At 43.3% G+C, this 20000-nt stretch overlaps 1 protein-coding gene across 1 annotated transcript in view; it reads right to left on the bottom strand.

Annotated features, from left to right (window-relative positions):
- Positions 1-20000, bottom strand: part of LOC145417401 (uncharacterized) — a 109090-nt gene that overhangs the window by 58391 nt on the left and 30699 nt on the right. The window lies entirely within an intron of this gene.

Genomic DNA, 20000 nt, shown 5'->3' with positions numbered 1-20000 from the left:
AACAACATCAACTACTACTACTACTACTCCTACTACTGCAACTACAACTACTACTGTTACATTTATGATGATGATGATGATGATGACGATAATTATTATTACCACCACCACCACTACTACTACTACTACTACTACTACTACTATATCTAACCCCCTTCTTACCACTTAAAGCACAGGCCTCTTACTCCGACTGGGGCATGAAACCACTATACCACCCAGCTCTATCGAATAATTCATATCTATTAAGGATGACATATATTAGGCCAGGAAAAAGAGAAGTACAATCCGGGAGTAGACCATCTTGGTAGTGAAAAGAGAAAGAGAGAGCCGAAGTAGACCGTCTTAGGAGTGAAAAGAGAAAGAGAAACCGGAAGTACACCATTTTGAGAAGGAAGAAATTGTCCAAAAAAAAGACGACGAGCCACATTAATGAAAAAAAAAAATCAAAATTACTCACAGCACCAAAAACAAAAAAAGAAAATATATATAAAAGAAAAAAAAAATGCCAGGGACCCAAGAAAACCAGGAGGCGAGAAATGAGAAAGACAAAAGACAAGTCACCTTTCTTGATGGCGCCAAATATCGTGAAATAAGAAAATAATAATAATAATAGAATTCGTCTTTGACTTCCTTGACAGACGTGGGAACTGCTGACGGGAAAATTGACAGTACTTTGAGGGGGAAAGGGGATGGTGGGGTGTCTGAGAGGAGGGGGAGGTGTGGGGGAGGAGGAGGAAGGAGGAGAAGGAAAGAGGAAGGGGAGGTGTGGAGGATGAGAAGGAGAAGGAAGGAGGAGGGGGGTAAGGAGGAGGGAGAAGTGTAGGGGATACGGAGAAGGAAGGAGGGGGAGTTTGAGAGGAGGGGGAAGTGTGGAGGATAAAGAGGAGGAAGGAGGAGGAGAAGGAAGGAGGAGGGGGGGTTTGAGAGGAGGGAGAGGTGTGGAGGATGAGGAGAAGGAAGGAGGAGTGGGTTAAGAGGAGGGGGAAGTGTGGAGGATAAGGAGGAGGAAGGAAGAGGAGAAGGAAGGAAGAGGAGAAGGAAGGAGGAGGGGAAGGAAGGAGGAGGAGAAGGAAGGAGGAGGAGAAGGAAGGAAGAGGAGAAGGAAGGAGGAGGGGGGTTGATTGGAGGTGGATATGGAGGATGAGGGAAGACGGTTTTTTTTTTTTTTGGAGGTAATTATTGAGGTTTGAATTATTGCTCTTTCTCATTACCTAGAGTTATCCTTCAAATGTAGCCTTGGAGGGGGAGAGGGATCCTTGGAGGGAGAGGAATCCTTGGAGGGAGAGAGGAATCCTTGGAGGGAGAGAGGAATCCTTGGAGGGAGAGGAATCCTTGGAGGGAGAGAGAAATCCTTGGAGGGAGAGGAATCCTTGGAGGGAGAGGAATCCTTGGAGGGAGAGGAATCCTTGGAGGGAGAGAGAAATCCTTGGAGAGGGAGAGAGGAATCCTTGGAGGGAGAGAGGAATCCTTGGAGGGAGAAAGGAATCCTTGGAGGGAGAGGAATCCTTGGAGGGGGAGAGGGATCCTTGGTGAGGGAGAGGAATCCTTGGAGGGAGAGAGAAATCCTTGGAGAGGGAGAGAGGAATCCTTGGAGGGAGAGAGAAATCCTTGGAGGGAGAGAGGAATCCTTGGAGGGAGAGAGAAATCCTTGGAGGGAGAGAGGAATCCTTGGAGGGAGAGAGGAATCCTTGGAGGGAGAGAGGAATCCTTGGAGGGAGAGGAATCCTTGGAGGGAGAGAGGAATCCTTGGAGGGAGAGAGAAATCCTTGGAGGGAGAGAAGAATCCTTGGAGGGAGAGAGGAATCCTTGGAGGGAGAAGAATCCTTGGAGGGGGAGAGGAATCTTTGGAGGGAGGGAGAGGAATCCTTGGAGGGAGAGAGAAATCCTTGGAGGGAGAGAGAAATCCTTGGAGGGGGGGAGGAATCCTTGGAGGGAGAGAGAAATCTTTGGAGGGAGAGAGGAATCCTTGGAGGGAGAAAGAAATCCTTGGAGGGAGAGGAATCCTTGGAGGGAGAGAGGAATCCTTGGTTAAAAAAAATGATAAAAATAAATCCTCCGTTTACCACTATAATTGTTTTTTATATGCTGTCGCCTGTATTCTCTCTCTCTCTCTCTCTCTCTCTCTCTCTCTCTCCCCTAGCGCCTCAAGGTCACCCCCTCCGTCTACGTCACAGCTTCAGGTGACGTCAAAGCTAAATCCTCTTGCCACGGAAAAATCGTCCAGACATAAAAATTGTCCAGTTACAGAAAATCGTCCTGTTATTGGCAAATCGTCTTGGCATACAATAATCGTCCTTATAAAAATCGTCCATCCATCCATCCATCATCCAATCCTATGTTGCCCCATGAGGAGCGTAGGAGCCCGAGGCTAGGCAAGTTGGTCCTGACATTTAAGATGAGAGTGACCAGCCTCACTCATCCCTGAGTGGCATTACGTGAGCAATCAACCCCAACCACCCCTTGGATATAAACCTTCACCGGCTCAATCCGATTGGAGCGCCGTAATTACCCACTAAACCACCAGGCGCCAAAATTTGGTTATATGGTTACCACCCAGCGTAGTCAATGGTTTCCTGGTGTACAGGAAACCATTTGGCTTGTCACTCAGTGTAGAGTCACCCACAGGCAGAAGGAAGTGGAAAGAATGAAGGAAAGAAAGACAGAAGAGGGAGTGTAAAGTCACCCGTAGGCAGAAGGAAGAGGAAAGAATGAAGGAAAGAAAGAAGAGGATGGAAGGAAAGAAGAGAGGAAAGGGCAGACACCCAAAGCAGCACTACACTGAGTGAGTGGATGGTGAGCGCCCCCACCTACCACAAAAAATCGTCTTTGCATAAAAATCGTCTTGTATAGCAAAATCGTCTTGACAAAAAAATCGTCTTGGACAGAAAAATTCTCCTGCATAAAAAATCGTGCCGTGGAAAATTCGTCCTGGGAAAGAAAAATCGTCTTGGTGAAAAAATCGACCTGACAGCAAAAAATCGTCCTTGTATGGAAAAAATCGTTTGTCAGAAAAAAAAAAAAATCCTGCCAAAAAAATAATGAAGCAAAAAGTGAAAAATCTTGGTCACCGAGAAATCGTCTTGCTGTACAAAAATCGTCCTGGGTATGAAAAGGCTTAATGGAGCAGTTCCCACCAAGATTCTCCCTTCCCCAGACCCATAGATATATTTTTTTTAATGCATGAAAGAAAGAACCCAAGGCCAGGGGACCGCAAACTGTTCCTTCCAAGTAACAAAAAGTGTACAAAAGTGAGCCAAATTCCTCCCCTTTCCTCAACCCCTCCCCCTCCTTCGTATCCTCAACACCCAGTCTTCTTCTCAACCTCTCTCCTCTCTCCCTTTCTCCCCTTTCCTAAACCCCCCTCCTCTCCCCAGCACTCCTTCATCTCCCCCCTCCCTCCCCCTACAATACAACTTATGGATGCTACATATCAAGAACCGGGTCACCTTTGGTTGTGCAACTTCTCTCTCTCTCTCTCTCTCACACACACACACACACACACACACACACACACACACACACACACACACACACACACACACACACACCTATGGATGCTACATTTTAGTAACCGGGACACCTTTGGTTGTGCAACTTCAACACACACACACACACACACACACACACACACACACACACACACACACACACACACAATAACTCTATGGTGACTGTCTAACCCACTATATTTCAAGCCCCAGTATGGTGCAATGGCCAGCATGGGATCCGCTTTTGAACTGACAATGGGGGAAAGGATGGGGTCTAGCGGTTTTAGCTATTTTGTGGTCACTCTGCACCCCTTCCATCCCCACTACACTTCCCCTCCCTTCCCTACAGATATTTCCCCTCCTTCCCCTCCCCTCCCCTCCCTTCCAATCTTCCCCTCCCCTCCACTTCCTCCCCTCTCTTCCCTCTGTTCCTCCTCACCTCACCCAATCCTCTACTTCCATTCCTCTCCCCTTCCTTCCCTTCCCTCCCCTCTCCCTTCTTTCCCCTGCTCCTCCCTTCTTCCCTCTCCCTTCCTTTACCTTCCATCTCTCCCTTTCCTTTCTCTCTCCCTTCCTCTCACCTCCCTCTCCATCTTCCCCTCACCTTCCCCTCTCTCTTTCTCTTCCCCCTCCCCCTCCCCTCCCTTCCCCTTCCCTCCCCTCCCCCTCCCCTTTCTCTCTCCCATTTTACCTGCTCATTATCGTACCATTCAGAACTTTCCCTCCCTTTCCCCCCCTCCTCTCTCTCTCTCTCTCCCCCCTTTCCATTTCCCCTCCTTTACAGTTTCTTTCTCTTTTCCCCTCCCCTCCCCTCCCCTCCCCAACCTACGTACACTTCCTTTCCTCTCCCCTCCTCCTCCTCTTCCTCCTTCCCTTCCCGTGTGTGTGTGTGTGTGTGTGTGTGTGTGTGTGTGTGTGTGTGTGTGTGTGTGTGTGTGTGTGTGTGTGTGTGTGTGTGTGTGTGTGTGCGTCTCAGTACTTCATTTTTAGCAATATTCTCTGCTCTTCCTTGCAAACCTTCTTCAATGTTGCAAAGTCTTTACCTGTCTGTCTGCGTGCCTAATTACCGGAGGGTCTGGGGGGTGGGGGAGAGCCTTGTGCTGCCCTTAGTTTGCTCTTAAAGTGCTGTCATTAGAGAGCTGTCTGTCTATCAGTATCACGGCTGGACCACATAGACAGGACCTTGGGATCTCTCTCTCTCTCCCTCTCTCTCTCTCTCTCTCTCTCTCTCACTCTACGTGAAGCCTATGTGGGAAACCCCGTGTCATAAGCATGCAGGATACGCTTGTGTGTGTGTGTGTGTGTGTGTGTGTGTGTGTGTGTGTGTGTGTGTGTGTGTGTGTGTGTGTGTGTGTGTGTGTGTGTGTGAGGTGGCCATCCTGAATAAATTCCGGGATTAGGCACCTGAAGATAGATAGACTGAGAGATAGATAGATAGATAGGCAGATAGATAGACAGATAGACAGACAGATAGACAGACAGATAGATAGACAGATAGACGAACTGACTGATAGATAGGCAGATTAACAAAGAGACAGACAGACAGACAAACAGATAGATACTGACTGACTGATAGATAAAGATAGATAGAAAGATAGATAGACAGATAGATTTGATGTACAGACGTAGAGACAGACAAACCTCACCCTAGCTTGATGTATTGTTAAAAATATATATATACATAATATTCCACTGTGATGCGTATTTTGGAAACGTATGAGAAAATTATGCTCCTTGATTCAATTTCAAAAAACTCCCATTATATATATATTTTTTTGTCACACACTGAAGTTATATAGTTCAGAATTCGATGGGTAGATAGACTGATAGATAGATAGATAGATAGATGGATAGATGGAAGGATCAGAGGGATATGGATGGATGGGTGGAGAGATGGATGGTGAGAGAGAGAGAGAGAGAGAGAGAGAGAGAGAGAGAGAGAGAGAGAGAGAGAGAGAGAGAGAGAGAGAGAGAGAGAGAGAGAGAGAGAATGGATGGATGAACACACACACACACACACACACACACACACACACACACACACACACACTCTCTCTCTCTCTCTCTCTCTCTCTCTCACACACACACACACACACACACACACACACACACACTTGGGTATTCAACACTTGTATATCCTTGCATCCCTTCACACTACTTTCAACACACCACACATCACACCCTATGGCCAAAATTCTGATAATCTCTGACAGTCAAAACACGTCGACAGTTACCCTAGTTTACCCCTGTCGCATCATAAGTCCCTCATAGCTCGTACCAGCTGTCAATTTTGCACCCAGCTGGCGTAAAACTCACAATTCCTTCTCATGACTCCTAAATAGCTGAGAGTAGATTAGGTTAGCTGTGACGAAAAACCTAAAAAGGGTGAGGAGAAACATGTGCTGTATATGAGCGATGTTAACCTCTCTCTCTCTCGCCAAAAAATAAAAATATACAAAGCCGTGAGATTATCAATATTTACCTCTAAGATCACTGTTTTCTTAGATCCATTCGCGGTGTCTTATTCATCATTATTTTTCTTGAGATTTGATTCTGTATTTAAACTGAACCAACGTGAGATCCACTTATTTTGATCAAGGACAAGTCAGGTGTCAGCGGTGGGAATAATATACGTGACTGGTGAAATGGTCTATGTCCATGCTTTGTCTACCAGTGCCTGTATATATCTGTCCAGCCATCCATTTATATCTATCAGAGAGAGAGAGAGAGAGAGAGAGAGAGAGAGAGAGAGAGAGAGAGAGAGAGAGAGAGAGATCGGTATGAATAAATCGGCTGCTGACTTAAACAACACACAAAAAGCCATAACTCCATCACCCATTTTCTATGTCCTCACGGCTGGACTAACCCAGACTCAAGAGTATCGCAGATCGGAAGACAAACACGCTTAACACTAGACCACTGTGGCTCCATTCTTGAGGCAGATGCATTTAAAGATTTCTATAAGGTATCAGGGTAGCATATTTTCTGTTTTACGTCTACTAGCAACGGTACAACAGGTGGAATTACGAGAAAAACAGAGGGATTTAACAGTACCTTTGATGGGGATTCTGCTCTCGTCACCAGCCCCTCTGATGGTGTTGATGTAGCGAGTCAAATCTCCCGCCAAAACGGGAAGGGGGCGGAGTCAACAGGAACGCTACGTAATAATAAAAAAAACAAATTATTATATATTTTTACGCACACACTCATTGACAAAACAATAATCTCAGAAAAAAAAGAGAAAATAAAACATGGGATTGTATTTCACACACTCAGTAATGATTAAACTTTGGAAAATGTATATTGCAGTCATCTATGTGGAAAATATATAAATAATTTCATGCAGCGTTACTGTGCATTTGCTTAATTAATTTTACTTTTCAATTTTAATATAAAACAGGAAATTTTCGTATCTCAAACTTAATATAACTTGAGACCAAAAAAACATGAGGAAAATTTACCTGTTGGATTTAATTACAGGTGTTTGGCCGACAACCCCGCTTTCCTCGTCACTTCTGCGTTGTACAGGTGCTCACTTTCCGTCAGTCCCGCGTTGTTCAGGTGTTCAGTTCCCGTCACTTCTGCATAGTTCAGGTGTTCAGTTCCCGTCACTTCCGCGTTGTTCAGGTGTTCACTTCCCGTCACTTCTGCGTTGTTCAGGTGTTCAGTTCAGCTTAGTGTCGACGTGAACCCAGTGGACCGCAGGACAAGGCAATCGACCACCTCAACCGGACGCTTCCAGATCTCATTTGTTGATGCTATATTGAAGGACTGTACAGCATTATACCCCATCCACTTTAATTTGGCCTAAAATTAATATCATCTCATCAACCGGGCGCTGCCAGACCTCTTTTGTTGATGCTATTTTGGAAGATTGATCAGTACTATACCCCGTTCACTCTAACTTGGCCTAAAATTGACATCTCTCCATCCTGTCACTTTTGATGGAAGAAAAGATGTGAACAAAGAATCCTAACAAGCCCCGTTCGGATCCAGGAGGCGATTCGTACGAAGGATGAGACTAATCAACCGCAATCCAGGCCATCTGAGCCGGGGGGAGGTCACCGTAGCCCCCGGCATTATTTTGAGTGTTGGAAAGACCGCGGATGTCCTCTTGGAATCACACCGTTGCGTAATGAAACTCTAAATCCGGATGACGTTCTCAGGAGTTTATTTTTCGCCGATACCAGACGCTTTCCCTCAGCTTCAGAAAGGCCTCTCGTACTGTCGTAAGTAACCTCTCCAGCTCGTAAAATCCCTCCTAAGCTGAGAAAAATCGTAAGACACTGGGAGGTATGTAAGAACTTTTCCCGTCGCTCAAGGAATTAACACGCGACCTTCTCCAACCCAAGATTTCAAACTACCGCCCAAATCACCACTATAAACAAAAAAATCTAGGTGCTGCTCGATCCCTGTCAGCCTTCTGGTATAAAATTTGAGTCCTCGTCCTTCTCCAAAAATTGACAAACTGGAATGCACGTAAATAATAATAATAATAATAATAATAATAATAATAATAATAATAATAATAATCCCAACAAACTATATATATATTTATTCTGTACACCCAAATTTTTTCCTTTGCCTGGCGTCTTACATGAGCAAATAATACTCTCTCTCTCTCTCTCTCTCTCTCTCTCTCTCTCTCTCTCTCACACACACACACACACACACACACACACACACACACACACACACACGCTTATGGCAAAATGATTCACACACACACAACATGCATGCTGTACTAATCACACACACACACACACACACACACACACACACACACACACACACACACACACACACACACAAACACTACATTCTAACAAAAACAAACATATGAAAGTAGGCATTCCTTTTTGCCCCATCAGGAGCGTAGGGGCCCGGGGCTAGCCTACTCATTCCCGACATTTAAGGTGAGAGTGACCAGCCTCACTCCTCCCTGAGCGGCATTTTGTGAGCAGTCAACCTCAAAGACTCAATCTGGTTGGAGCATTGTAACCCACTAAACCACCAGGCATCATGTGGTTATATGGTTACCACCCAGCGTAGGAAACAGCTTCCTGGTTTATAAGAATTTAGCTAGTCACTCAGGGTAGACTCACCTGAAGGCATCACTACATCGAGTGAGTGGATGATAAGCACCCCCGAAGTACCACTCAAAAGCAGAATTAGTCAAAAATGAAAGACCAACACCAGTAGCTTATGAAAAAAAATATATATATATATATAAAACAGATACTTAAACACAAACACAAAATTGATATAAATGATAAAGAAAATCGAAAATAATGAATAAAAAAAAAAAAAAATGCATTCTATACTCCTGTCACTCCAACTTGGCCTAAAATTACCATCTCCCCAAGTCGGATGTTGCTTTGGAAGACTGACACACGATTATGAATGCTAGTCACGAAGAAGTGCTGTGGGAAATACGAAGAGTGCTATCCTTGTCTCATTCTGTCCCTTGAGCTACGTGAAAGGACGAAAATCTGGGCCAAGTTTGATTAAAAGGAGTATATCAAGGATTACTTATCTTTGGTGTTAAATATTTATGATGATTATCTGATTATTTGTGTGTGTGTGTGTGTGTGTGTGTGTGTGTGTGTGTGTGTGTGTGTGTGTGAGAGAGAGAGAGAGAGAGAGAGAGAGAGAGAGAGAGAGAGAGAGAGAGAGAGAGAGAGAGAGAGAGAGAGAGAGTCATAGATTGGTAGGTTGGTGGGTAGAGAGAGGGGGGTATAAGCTGGGGGAAGGGCAGCGAAATGGCAAGGGACAGGGCGACATGGAGACGATTTGTCTGTGGCCACCCCTTACAGGATTAAGGTGTCTGGCTATAGATAGATAGATGGATGGACATAGAGAGAGACAGAGAGATAGAATGATAGATAGATAGATGGATAAATAGATTGGTAGATAGACGGATAGGTAGACAGACAGACAGACAGGAGATAGACAGACAGACCGACAGATAGATAGATAGACAGACAGTGCTGAATATACACGAAAAAAATTTATTATGCTACTTTACTGCAATTCCATCGGCGTCTCTCTTGATTTGGAGTGGTCAGCAGTCCACCACCGTTACCACTGAGACCACCACACCAGTCCTGAAATAGACGGTATGGATGGTGAGTATTAGCGCCCAAGTGGTGACATGGAAAGGTGTGTGTGTGTGTGTGTGTGTGTGTGTGTATTAGTGCCCGTCTCTTCATCTTTCATACTGAGGTGCAGCAGGAGATTAACACTAGAATATGGTGCTAGTCACGAAGAAGTGCTATGGAAAGGATGTACGGCCCACAGCAAGTAAACTGCAGAAGGACAAAATCCTTGAGCAAGTAAAGGTGGATGGAATATAATCATAGTCGTAGTAGTAGTAGTAGTAGCAGTAGCAGTAGTAGGTGTTGTTGTTGTTGTAAGAACACTAATAATAATAATAATAATAATAATAATAATAATAATAATAATAATAATAATAATAATAATAATAATATCAACAATGAGTAGCACACCGTAAAAGAATCCAAGAACAATTTTGATAAAGAAATACTTGCCACAGCCATCGCCCACTAGAAGCCGAGTTATAAAGGTACCTTTGGGTCAAGGCCACTGATCCTGTGCAAGTCACCTTCAGTCATCACAGTCAATAAGTCCACTAACTTTGGTGGCTCCAGCTTTAATCCTTCATGGAAAATTAGCTGACACCAGGAATATACGGAAAAGTCCCAATTATTGACTCCAGGCGATCTCAGTGAATAATCCACCGATTGGAACCATACCCCTTCCGGCCTGTGTCTGCCTTCAGGCTATATTGTAGTAAAATTTCAGCTCCCTAGTTTAGTTCTTGAGACAACGTGGCTGACTCACTCTTCTGTGTTCCGGATGATATCGGGAGATCTGGTTGACGGATGGGCCGCCATATTTGGGCAAAAGAAACGAATGGCTGAAAGACTAAGTTGACCAAGTTTGAAGACTCTAGGCCAAATACCCTTCAAAGTATCGTAACTATAAAATAAATACTACTACTACTACTACTACTATTGACAAAAACAAGAAATCTTCCTACAAGGATGTCGGAAGCTGTAATGATAAAAATAACACAGGTGACAAAGCGAAGGCCAGGTAATGATGGAAGACTAATGAGGGGAGCATTACACAGGTACTTCTTGTCGGCCAGGTAAACAAACCAAACAATTAAGCAAACCAAACAATTAAACAAGCCAAACAATTTCCTACATTACGCTCACGGTCGCTGCTGTCACGGATCTCGCGGTCTGGCTAATCTCCGAGAATTAGGGATTTTTTCTGGCGATTTATGCGACGCGAATATCTATCTTGGGGTGTCTCGATAGGGTCCAAGTCGGGCCGAAACTGATGCTCTGATTATAGATAGATAGATAGCTAGATAGATAGACTGACAGGTAGATAGATCGATGGTCGGATGGACTGATGGATGGATAGATAGATAGATAGATAGATAGATAGATAGAGATAGAGATAGATAGATAGATAGAGAGTGAGAGAGAGAGAGAGAGAGAGAGAGAGAGAGAGAGAGAGAGGGGAAGGAAAATGAAATAATCTGGGAAGGAAACGAAAGAAAAAAAATTAGGAAAAATGAAATATAAAATGCACAGGAACCTCAAGTGAAAATCTCTCTCTCTCTCTCTCTCTCTCTCTCTCTTTTTCTTTCTTTCTCCCTCTCCCTCTCTCTCTCTCTCTCTCACTAAGTCTTCCTGTCTCTTCTGTGTCCCAATGCATAATCTATCCATCTGTAATCCTCTCTCTCTCTCTCTCTCTCTCTCTCTCTCTCTCCAGGATCACTTCTTACTGTCCTGTCGAGATCTCGCTATAGGTCTCTCTCTCTCTCTCTCTCTCTCTCTCTCTCTCTCTCTCTCTCTCTCAACTTGCTTTTCTTTCGTATTCCATGAGTGACGTAATCATGACGTCACGAAGCTGTACGCTGATTGGTCGGCTCCATACTCGGTCATACGTCACTAATATGCATCAAGGAAGGGGCGGCCGCAAACAAATCGCCTCCACGTCACCCTGTCTGTTATCACGCTGCCCTTCCCCCATCTTCCGCCACTCATACTCATAAACCTCTCCACCTCGTTTATCCACCTCTCTCTCTCTCTCTTTCTTCTCTCCCTCCACCTCCCTCATTCTCTCTCCCTCTCTCCACTCGCTCCACATGCCCAAACCATCTCAGGGTATCTCCTAGCACTCCACCACATCCACATCAACGCCACAACGCTCACGAATCCCTCATTTGTCTGTCTGTCTCTCCACGCCTATCCACATACTCCTCTCACATAACTCATTTCCACTCCTCTCACTCCACATGAACACCACAACGCTCACCAACCTCCTCATTTCTCTGCCTCTCCACGTCACTCCACACGCTCCTCTCACAGATAACTCATTTCCACTCCTCTCACTCCACGCAAATCCAGATACTCCTCTCAGATAACTCATTTCCACTCCTCTCATTCCACATGAACACCTCAACGCTCACCAACCTCGTCATTTCTCTGTCTCTCCACGTCACTCCACACAGCTCCTCTCACAGATAACTCATTTCCACTCCTCTCACTCCACATGAACACCACAACGCTCACCAACCTCCTCATTTCTCTGCCTCTCCACGTCACTCCACACAGCTCCTCTCACAGATAACTCATTTCCACTCCTCTCATTCCTGACTACCCCCTCCCCCCTCCAGGAAAAAAATGAAAGGAAAGAAAAGAAAAAAAAATAAAATGATACGAAACTGAAATTTTGTGAAAAGACTTAATTAATTCTTCCTTTTTCAGAAGCAAGATTGTGAAGGAGGAAGATTTGCTTATTGCTTACCTGGAAACAAGAAACAAACAAACAAACAAACATAAAAAGACAGTGGAAATAAGAGAGGTATGAGAAGCATTTGTCTCTGCCTCTGTGTGTGTGTGTGTGTGTGTGTGTGTGTGTGTGTGTGTGCTAAGGGTCACCCAGTCATTCAGTCAATCACTCATTCTATCTATCTACCTATCTATCAGAAAAAATAATGTTAAGAAAAGGAAAGACAAAAAAAATTGGATCATCATCATCATCATCATCATCATCATTCGGACCTCCTTTCCCACCCTAGGGCAGGGTGAGGAGTAGCAATGTCCAGACAGCCCAAGTTTGCCCAATCCAACGGGCCACGCCTCCATTCACTCATCATTCAAGCCCCCGGAATCCTGGCTCTACCGGATACGCCAAAAACATTCACCACACTCTGTAGCTTCACATAAACGTGTCCGATAGAGTCAGTCCGGACGCTGCCACGTTAAAGAGGGGTGCCAAATCCCTGATCATGCACTTCTCCTCACAACACTCATCCAGCCAGCTCGACCTCTTGTCAGAAAAAAGTTAATGAAATGAAAAAGAACCGAAGATGAAGAGAATTAAGAAGAAATAACACCAGAAGAAGAAAATAAAGACAAAGGCAAGGAGAAATAGACAAAGAAGAATGATTAGAAGGAGAAGGAAAGAGAGAGACTGAGAGAAAGAGAGACACAGTGGAGGAGGGAAACAAAAAAAATCTATCTAATATTCCCGTCACATCTATGAAGGCTGCTAGTTGGCCTTCAGCACCCCCCTCCCCCCTCCCCCCTCATCAGCACACCCCTCCCCCCCTCCTTCACCCTCCCCCGTCATCATCATCATCACCTCCTATCCCCACCTTACCTAATTCTTCTCCCCCTCCTCCTACTCATCATCATCACCACCATCATCATCATCATCATCATCACCATCATCATCATCACCACCTCACCATTCATCCTATCGTCATCATTACCTCATCATTCCTTTCCTTTTACCTTCCCATCATCATCATCATCATCATCATCGTCATCATCATCATCATCATCATCGTCATCATCTCCTCTCTCTTCTTCCCTTCCTACCACTATCCTCTCCAACTTCCCCTCCCCACTACCTTGCCTTCCCCTCCCCCACCCCCACCCCAGTCTCCCCTTCTCTCCCCTCTAAGCATCAATTCAATATTCTCCCCTCCCTTCCCTCCATTTCACTCCCCACCTCCTCCTCTTCCATCCCATCCCCTTTCTTCCCCTTCCCTCCTCTTCCCCATTGTTCTGTTCCTCTCTCTCTCTCTCTCTCTCTCTCTCTCTCTCTCTCTCTCTTTCATCATTTCCTCAATCTAAACCTTTCTCCACTTTCATTTTCTCATCTCTCACTCTCTCTCTCTTTCTCTCTCTCTCTCTATCTCTCTCTCTCTCCCTGTCTGTCTTTGCATGTTGATATAGCTCTCTCTCTCTCTCTCTAATTATGACTTTCTCACAATCCCCCCCCCCACCAAAATGACCCTTTCTCCTCTTTCCTTCACTTAGGCTCCACCCTCTCCTGACCCGACCCCACGTGACCCCTCCCAGATGCTAGTCACGAAGAAGTGCTACGGCAGGGATGTAGAGCCACAGACCTCATATGACCCCTCCCGGATGCTAGTCACGAAGAAGTGCTACGGCAGGGATGTAGAGCCATAGCATTGTCTTTTTCTGCCACTGAGCTACGTGCAATAAGCTGCAAAAGGACGAAAATCTGGGCCAAGTTAAGGTGAAAGGAGTATAGTCATATTTTTTTCCCCCTCCTCTCCTCTCTTCTCCTCCTCTCCCCTTCTTCCTCCCTTCTTCCTCTCCCTCCTCCTTCTCCTCCCCTCCCCTTCTTCCTCCTCCTTCTCCTCCACTTCCTATCTTGTCTTCCCCTCCTCTTCCTCTCTTCTCCTTCTCCTCCTTCTCCTCCTCCTGTCCTTGTCTCTCCCTCCTCTTCCTTTCTCCTCCTCCGCTACCTCTCTCCCTCCCTCACTTCCAATTCTCCCTCCCTCTCTCCCTCCCTCCCTTCCAATTCTCCCTCCCTCCCTCCTAAGTTTGCCTCCCTCCCCATAAATCCAATGTTGGCCCTCTTACAAGCAGACTCATAAGTAACTCTCTCTCTCTCTCTCTCTCTCATCAGTTTTGAAAGAAGGTTAATTTAGCGACTTTTTGTGTTTTTTTATAAACTTGATTTTTTTCTCGCTAAAAATTCAACCACCTGTTCTTCAGATGGTCTCAAAATTTAACCACCTGTTCTTCAGATGGTGCAAAAAATTTAACCACCTGTTCTTCAGATGGTCCCAAAATTTAACCACCTGTTCTTCAGATGGTCCCAAATTTAACCATCTGTTCTTCAGATGGTCCCAAATTTACCCACCTGTTCTTCAGATGGTCCCAAAATTTACCCACCTGTTCTTCAGATGGTCCTAAAATATAACCACCTGTTCTTCAGATGGTGCAAAAAATATAACCACCTGTTCTTCAGATGGTGCAAAAAATTCAACCACCTGTTCTTCAGATGGTGCAAAAATTTAACCACCTGTTCTTCAGATGGTGCAAAAATTTAACCACCTGTTCTTCAGATGGTGCAAAAAATTCAACCACCTGTTCTTCAGATGGTGCAAAAATTCAACCACCTGTTCTTCAGATGGTGCAAAAATTTAACCACCTGTTCTTCAGATGGTGCAAAAATTTAACCACCTGTTCTTCAGATGGTGCAACAAATTCAACCACCTGTTCTTCAGATGGTGCAACAAATTTAACCACCTGTTCTTCAGATGGTGCAAAAAATTCAACCACCTGTTCTTCAGATGGTCTCAAAATTTAACCACCTGTTCTTCAGATGGTGCAAAAAATTTAACCACCTGTTCTTCAGATGGTCCCAAAATTTAACCACCTGTTCTTCAGATGGTCCCAAATTTAACCATCTGTTCTTCAGATGGTCCCAAATTTAACCACCTGTTCTTCAGATGGTCCCAAAATTTAACCACCTGTTCTTCAGATGGTCCTAAAATTTAACCACCTGTTCTTCAGATGGTGCAAAAAATATAACCACCTGTTCTTCAGATGGTGCAAAAAATTCAACCACCTGTTCTTCAGATGGTGCAAAAATTTAACCACCTGTTCTTCAGATGGTGCAAAAATTTAACCACCTGTTCTTCAGATGGTGCAAAAAATTCAACCACCTGTTCTTCAGATGGTGCAAAAATTCAACCACCTGTTCTTCAGATGGTGCAAAAATTTAACCACCTGTTCTTCAGATGGTGCAAAAATTTAACCACCTGTTCTTCAGATGGTGCAAGAAATTCAACCACCTGTTCTTCAGATGGTGCAACAAATTTAACCACCTGTTCTTCAGATGGTGCAAAAATTCAACCACCTGTTCTTCAGTTGGTGCAACAAATTTAACCACCTGTTTTTCAGCTGGTGCAAAAAATTCAACCACCTGTTCTTCAGATGGTGCAAAAATTTAACCACCTGTTCTTCACTTAACCACCTGTTCTTCAGATGGTGCAAAAATTCAACCACCTGTTCTTCAGATGGTCCCAGAATTTAACCATCTGTTCTTCAGATGGTCCCAAATTTAACCATCTGTTCTTCAGATGGTCCCAAATTTAACCACCTGTTCTTCAGATGATCCCAAAATTTAACCACCTGTTCTTCAGATGGTCCTAAAATTTAACCACCTGTTCTTCAGATGGTGCAAAAAATATAACCACCTGTTCTTCAGATGGTCCCAAAATTCAACCACCTGTTCTTCAGATGGTGCAAAAATTTAACCACCTGTTCTTCAGATGGTGCAAAAATTTAACCACCTGTTCTTCAGATGGTGCAAAAATTTAACCACCTGTTCTTCAGATGGTGCAAAAATTTAACCACCTGTTCTTCAGATGGTGCAACAAATTCAACCACCTGTTCTTCAGATGGTGCAACAAATTTAACCACCTGTTCTTCAGATGGTGCAAAAATTCAACCACCTGTTCTTCAGTTGGTGCAACAAATTTAACCACATGTTTTTCAGCTGGTGCAAAAAATTCAACCACCTGTTCTTCAGATGGTGCAAAAATTTAACCACCTGTTCTTCACTTAACCACCTGTTCTTCAGATGGTGCAAAAATTCAACCACCTGTTCTTCAGATGGTCCCAGAATTTAACCATCTGTTCTTCAGATGGTCCCAAATTTAACCATCTGTTCTTCAGATGGTCCCAAATTTAACCACCTGTTCTTCAGATGGTCCCAAAATTTAACCACCTGTTCTTCAGATGGTCCTAAAATTTAACCACCTGTTCTTCAGATGGTGCAAAAAATATAACCACCTGTTCTTCAGATGGTGCAAAAAATTCAACCACCTGTTCTTCAGATGGTGCAAAAATTTAACCACCTGTTCTTCAGATGGTGCAAAAATTTAACCACCTGTTCTTCAGATGGTGCAAAAATTTAACCACCTGTTCTTCAGATGGTGCAAAAATTTAACCACCTGTTCTTCAGATGGTGCAACAAATTCAACCACCTGTTCTTCAGATGGTGCAACAAATTTAACCACCTGTTCTTCAGATGGTGCAAAAATTCAACCACCTGTTCTTCAGTTGGTGCAACAAATTTAACCACCTGTTTTTCAGCTGGTGCAAAAAATTCAACCACCTGTTCTTCAGATGGTGCAAAAATTTAACCACCTGTTCTTCACTTAACCACCTGTTCTTCAGATGGTGCAAAAATTCAACCACCTGTTCTTCAGATGGTCCCAGAATTTAACCATCTGTTCTTCAGATGGTCCCAAATTTAACTATCTGTTCTTCAGATGGTCCCAAATTTAACCACCTGTTCTTCAGATGGTCCCAAAATTTAACCACCTGTTCTTCAGATGGTCCTAAAATTTAACCACCTGTTCTTCAGATGGTGCAAAAAATATAACCACCTGTTCTTCAGATGGTGCAAAAAATTTAACCACCTGTTCTTCAGATGGTGCAAAAATTTAACCACCTGTTCTTCAGATGGTGCAAAAATTTAACCACCTGTTCTTCAGATGGTGCAAAAAATTCAACCACCTGTTCTTCAGATGGTGCAAAAATTCAACCACCTGTTCTTCAGATGGTGCAAAAATTTAACCACATGTTCTTCAGATGGTGCAAAAATTTAACCACCTGTTCTTCAGATGGTGCAACAAATTCAACCACCTGTTCTTCAGATGGTGCAACAAATTTAACCACCTGTTCTTCAGATGGTGCAAAAATTCAACCACCTGTTCTTCAGTTGGTGCAACAAATTTAACCACCTGTTTTTCAGCTGGTGCAAAAAATTCAACCACCTGTTCTTCAGATGGTGCAAAAATTTAACCACCTGTTCTTCACTTAACCACCTGTTCTTCAGATGGTGCAAAAATTCAACCACCTGTTCTTCAGATGGTCCCAAAATTTAACCACCTGTTCTTCAGATGGTGCAACAAATTTAACCACCTGTTCTTCAGATGGTGCAACAAATTTAACCACCTGTTCTTCAGATGGTGCAACAAATTTAACCACCTGTTCTTCAAATGGTGCAACAAATTTAACCACCTGTTCTTCAGATGGTGCAACAAATTTAACCACCTGTTCTTCAGATGGTGCAACAAATTTAACCACCTGTTCTTCAGATGGTGCAACAAATTTAACCACCTGTTCTTCAGATGGTGCAACAAATTTAACCACCTGTTCTTCAGATGGTGCAACAAATTTAACCACATGTTCTTCAGATGGTGCAAAAATTTAACCACCTGTTCTTCAGATGGTGCAACAAATTCAACCACCTGTTCTTCAGATGGTGCAAAAATTTAACCACCTGTTCTTCAGATGGTGCAACAAATTCAACCACCTGTTCTTCAGATGGTGCAACAAATTCAACCACCTGTTCTTCAGATGGTCCAAAAATTTAACCACCTGTTCTACAGATGGTGCAACAAATTCAACCACCTGTTCTTCAGATGGTCCACGTTAATATTATGTGAAAAAAATCTTGAGAGAAAATAAAGTAAGAAATAAAGAAAATGAAAGAGAATAAGGGAAAAAATAAAGTCCTCGGGCTGAAAGGGCTAATGGAGACTCGCTAGTGTGTGTGTGTGTGTGTGTGTGTGTGTGTGTGTGTGTGTGTGTGTGTGTGTGTGAGAGAGAGAGAGAGAGAGAGAGAGAGAGAGAGAGAGAGAGAGAGAGAGAGAGGCCATTACAATTATCTTTAATTATAAGGCACTGATGTTGAGAGGGAGGGAGGGAGGGAGAGAAGGAGGGAGGGAGGGAGGGAGGGAGGGAGGGAGGGAGGGAGGGAGGGAGGGAGAGAGGAAAGAATTTACAAGCAGGTAGAGAAGGGGAGAGGGGAGGAGAGGGGAGGGAAGAGAGAGAGAGAGAAAAAAGGGGAGGAGGGGAGGAAAAGAAGGGGGAGAATGGAGGAAAAGAAAGAAGAGGGGAGAAGACAACTGGAGAGATGAGGAGAGAAGAGGAGAGGAGAGAGAGAGAGAGAGAGAGAGAGAGAGAGAGAGAGAGAGAGAGAGAGAGAGAGAGAGAGAGAGAGAGAAATTTTAACCCCTTCATTACGAGGGCCAAAACACAAATAAATAAATTAAAATAAAAAAAATAAAGTTGCAAGAATTAGACACAAAAATAGGGCATCGTACTGAAGTGGTTACAAATATTCTCTCTCTCTCTCTCTCTAGCTGTCAATCTAACTGTCTGTTTGTCTGCCTGTCTGTCTGTCTGTCCATCTCTGTCTGTCTGTCTGTCTGTCTCATATCTCCACTACGTCCTATTTCTCTCTCTCTCTCTCTCTCTTCTCCCCCCTTTCTCCTAATCTGTTTTTTTTTTTTTGTTTCCTGTTTCTTGTAATTCTCTCTCTCTCTCTCACTCTCTCTCTCTTTCTCTCTCTCTCTCTCTCTCTCTCTCTCTCTCTCTCTCTCTCTCTCTCACCTTTTTCTTCCCTTCTCCCCCCTCCCTCCTACCATCGATCACCCCCCTCCTCCCCTAAATCATTTTATAAATACCACTCTCGCTCAAAAGAAAGAAAGAGAGAAAATAAAGAAAATGAAAGATAATTGTAAACTAAGAATTAATATTAAATTATGTTATTCTTTGCATTTAACTTTATCTTTTTATTAATATGTGTTTTTTATTATTTTTTATTTTTACAGTATATTAATCGTGTTATTATTATTATTATTATTATTATTATTATTATTATTGGTGTTATTATCATTATTATTATTATTATTATTATTATTATTATTTTTATTATTATTGTTACCGTTGTTGTTGTTGTTGTTATTATTATTATTATTATTATTATTATTATTATTATTATTATTATTATTATTATTGTTATTATTATTATTATTATTAACATCATCATTATCATCATCATTATCATCATCACCATTATTTTCATCATCATCATCATTATTATTATTATTATTATTATTATTATTATTATTATTATTATTATTATTATCATTATTATTAAAATGCTTGGTGGAGAGAGAAAGAGGTTGCAGTATAACAGGATTACGGAACAGAGATCTAACTACGAAATACAGAGATTGACAACGATCACGAGGTGTTAATTGCCCAGGTAATTATCACACTATCAACCGCAGCACCGTAGGACAGGTAAAGTGCAGATTCCTTAACGCATTCTCCTTGG

Source organism: Coenobita brevimanus, chromosome 110, assembly GCF_032717465.1.
Source record: "Coenobita brevimanus isolate Jiangsu-jjx chromosome 110, ASM3271746v2, whole genome shotgun sequence".
Classification (NCBI taxonomy): Eukaryota; Metazoa; Arthropoda; class Malacostraca; order Decapoda; family Coenobitidae; genus Coenobita; species Coenobita brevimanus.
Note: the sequence above shows the minus strand (reverse complement) of the source record. Positions and strands in the feature narration are given on the sequence as shown.